The sequence below is a fragment of the Mus caroli genome, chromosome 9 (assembly GCF_900094665.2).
Source record: "Mus caroli chromosome 9, CAROLI_EIJ_v1.1, whole genome shotgun sequence".
Lineage (NCBI taxonomy): Eukaryota > Metazoa > Chordata > Mammalia > Rodentia > Muridae > Mus > Mus caroli.
Genome location: NC_034578.1, coordinates 31,098,413 through 31,101,957, shown reverse-complemented (window position 1 = coordinate 31,101,957; position 3,545 = coordinate 31,098,413). Strand labels below are relative to the sequence as shown.

The following is a 3,545-nucleotide window of genomic DNA, read 5'->3' as shown; positions in this document are numbered from 1 at the left end:
TTGTGAGCCACCATGTGGTTGCTGGGATTTGAACTCTGGACCTTCGGAAGAGCAGTCGGGTGCTCTTACCCACTGAGCCATCTCACCAGCCCCGCCAGCTGGTCTTAATGTAGAGATTTCCCAAACAGAGATGGAGATGAGGTAGCATTTCTACAATAGTCCACAGGAGAATAAAGCCACTTTGGCTGACTATAGCCAAGTTACAAATTACTAACTCCAAGCAAACAAGCACAAGAAAGAACAGCCCAGCTGCATGTAGCTAATGTAATAGAATAGGACGGAACAAAATAGCAAAGGGTCTGTGTCACTAATCTTTCAGGCGATCAGTACTCATCAACAGGTACCCTACTTATGATGGGTCATCTGGACAGGAATTTCTAATCATGCCTCTGGGCACGTTCATGAGGCGCTTTCTAGGCTGCATTAATTACAGTGGAGACCTGGTCCTGGGCTGAAAAAGAAAAGGAGAAAGCCAGCTGGGCACCAGCTTTCCTCTCTCTCTCTCTCTCTCTCTCTCTCTCTCTCTCTCTCTCTCTCTCTGCTTTTTGACTGTAGATGTAAAGTGACCAGATGAAATCCCAGCATAGAGAAAGTAAAACAAAATCCTACCACTAGCCAAGGAGCTGCTGCCATGGGAGAGGAAGACTTGCTTTTCCTTAATGGTGTGGCCTCTAGTAGGTAAACCACAAACCAGGGTAGATCCCACTCCCAAAGCTATCTGGGCAACACAAACTGCACTTGATAGGGGGAAAAAGTCTCAAAGTTGGGTGGGAAACGATGGTAAGGTACAGAGGGTCATTATGGGAACAGTTGGGGAAAGGAGGGTAGTTATGTTCAAAATAAATGGTATAAAGTTCTCAATGAATTAAAATATCACTTAAAAATTGCCAGACTAAAGATAGCTAAGTCTTAACACCTACTTCCAACAGCATTTAGAATATACAGAGGAAGGTAAAAATAATGTACTTGACTTTTAAGAAAAGGATTCAAATATTCAAAACTACTGAGCACACTTTTATACCAAGAACTGTACAAGATATTTAATATAAATAATCTCATTCAGTTTTCAGGTGGAGAAGGAGTGCTTCCTTCTGCTTTGCAGATGAGGAGACAGAGTTTCAAAACTCAGAATGTTAGCAGGCAGCTGTGGGAAGAACGGGGAAGGTGCGAGAGCTCGGTGGAGACAGACACACAGACTGCCAGTGTAATACAGCTTAAGGACTGACAGCTTGGCTCCTCTCTGGTGCTATTGATACCTGCAACAAAAGGTCCCCATTATTCACTCCTTCGAGAAGGAAGGGGAAGGCATGACATGGGGACACTACAGAGACTACAACACACGACGGTTACCTCTACAATGAGGTCAGAATTCTGCTAAAAAGAAGTGGGTGTGATTTTTAGAACCACAACACATTAACAAAAATCCCACAAGACCCAGACTAACAGTGTAAGGTCAGGTCTCTGTTAGCTTATGAGAGAATGTCCTCGAATCATCCTCCACCAAAGAAAACAAGAAGCCAGTGTGAAGCAGTGCAGAAGAAAACTAATTAAGTTCACTGAGACAACTTGAAAATATTGCTCCTGGAAGGAGCCATGTTTACCTAGTGAGTCAGAGAGGAGTAGACACTCGGGGTGAATATTGTGCCTGCTGGGGCTGAAAAACCAGCTCCAACCAGAGGGGAGTAGCTGTGGCCTGATAGTGGGGAAGGACTCTTGTTTCATTAGTAGTTTCCTGGATCGCCCCGGCAGCTGACCACTGGGAAGTGGTATCTGGCCACAAAAGAGTTCCCATACCACATGCCTCAGTTTATAAAGAAGTATAAGAAGAACACCATTCCGCAGCCTGCCTGCTGAAAGAGCATCACGACTCCCTTTCTGTTACTCCAGGTGCAAGGCAGCCTGCCGCAACTTTCAAAACGGGGAAAGCTAAGTAATCTCTACTGTCACAAATATATATTTCATAACAATTTGCAACATTTTGCAATAGTACATAATTTAAAAATTATAGTAGATACTGTTTAAAGATCTGGGCCACAGGCATGCTCTTCATTTTATCCCAATAAACTCATCCATCAATTAAAAATATTAAGTTGAAAACATACATTTAATATTCCCAACCCATTGGACACCGTCATTTAGCAACAGCACACGATAGCAGCTACATCCCCCTTGTCTGGAATGGTTGACTGGGAGGAACAGCTCACTGCTACTGCCCAGTGTCAGAGTACAAAGCTCTTCTTGCTAGCCCAGGAAAAGGCCAAAATTCAAAGAGTTGTTTCTACTGCATGTGCATCGCTTTCATATCAATGTTTTAAATGGAAAAAATTTTAAGTGGACTCATCTTCAATTGGGGGCTGTCTAGATTTTCAAGTGCTCATGAATAGTATCTCTATCTCAGTTTGCCTTCCAAAAGAACTCTATAAGGCAGGCAGAATTCTAGTTCTGTATCTTAAAAATAATGTTTATTTTTTGTAAATTCCACATTTACATTATACATTGTGTTTGATCCCATTGGTCCATCACTACCTCCCACACCCTCCAATTCTTAGTGCCCCCACTCATCTCTCTCCCAGCTTCATGTCCTACTTTTTTTTTATTATTTTAAGGAAAGATTTGCTTCGCTTTGGTTCTTTGAGACAGGTTCTTACTCCGCAGTCTGGGCTAGCCTTGACCTTGTAGCAATATTCCTGCCTCAGTCTCCCAACTGTCAATTCCAAGCATGAACCATTCCCCTACCCCCCTCAGCTGAAAGGTAGACTGCTTTTGAATTAGGAAAAAAAAATGTAACAATGTTACTGAACTTAATAAGTCTGAGCACAAACTAATATAATGTGAAATGCAACTATACCTGACCAACATGTCCCCATGTGACTGCTCACACCCACACCACACTGCAGGGAACCTAGCCCAGCCCCCATCTAAGTTTGGAGCAGATACAACTCAACTCTATAATACTATACATCCAGGTCCTCAAAAGCTCAAGGTCTCTGGAAAGAAGGGAGAAGGAGTTGTCACCCACTTTCAGCTATAGCTTACCCTCCCCATAATAAACAAAGGAACTGACGGTAATGCTAGAGTTTAATGAGGCTCGAGTTTCTATGCAGAGAAATACACTACTGTGTACTATTTGAGCTTTAATAGACTCAACCAGGTCTTAAATCTTCTAGAACATAGGAAAAGCCCAGGTGGGTAGGCTGTAGCTAACGGGTTATTGCTCATTAACGTGGCATTTACTGGGACAGGATTCTGGAGCAGGGAATGTTAAAGATCTAATCTAAGCAAGTTAGATAATGAAATTTAAGTGTTTCAGGTTTCTCATATTTAAAATGAGAAAGAAAAAATAACTAGTTCTGTCTACATCTATATCTCTTTGTACTGCTGTACATTTGCATAAAATAATCATGTGCCTGCTAAGTTCTACCCAGGCATCTCCTACAGAGCTGCTAGCAGCTAATAATACTAAACTGTGCCATTCTTATTTGCCCAGTTGGAGGAATATATACATATATATATATATATATATATATATATATATATATATATAT

At 41.7% G+C, this 3,545-nt stretch overlaps 1 protein-coding gene across 2 annotated transcripts in view; it reads right to left on the bottom strand.

Moving 5' to 3' along the window:
* Positions 1-3,545, bottom strand: part of Cdon (cell adhesion associated, oncogene regulated) — an 88,400-nt gene that overhangs the window by 39,038 nt on the left and 45,817 nt on the right. The window lies entirely within an intron of this gene.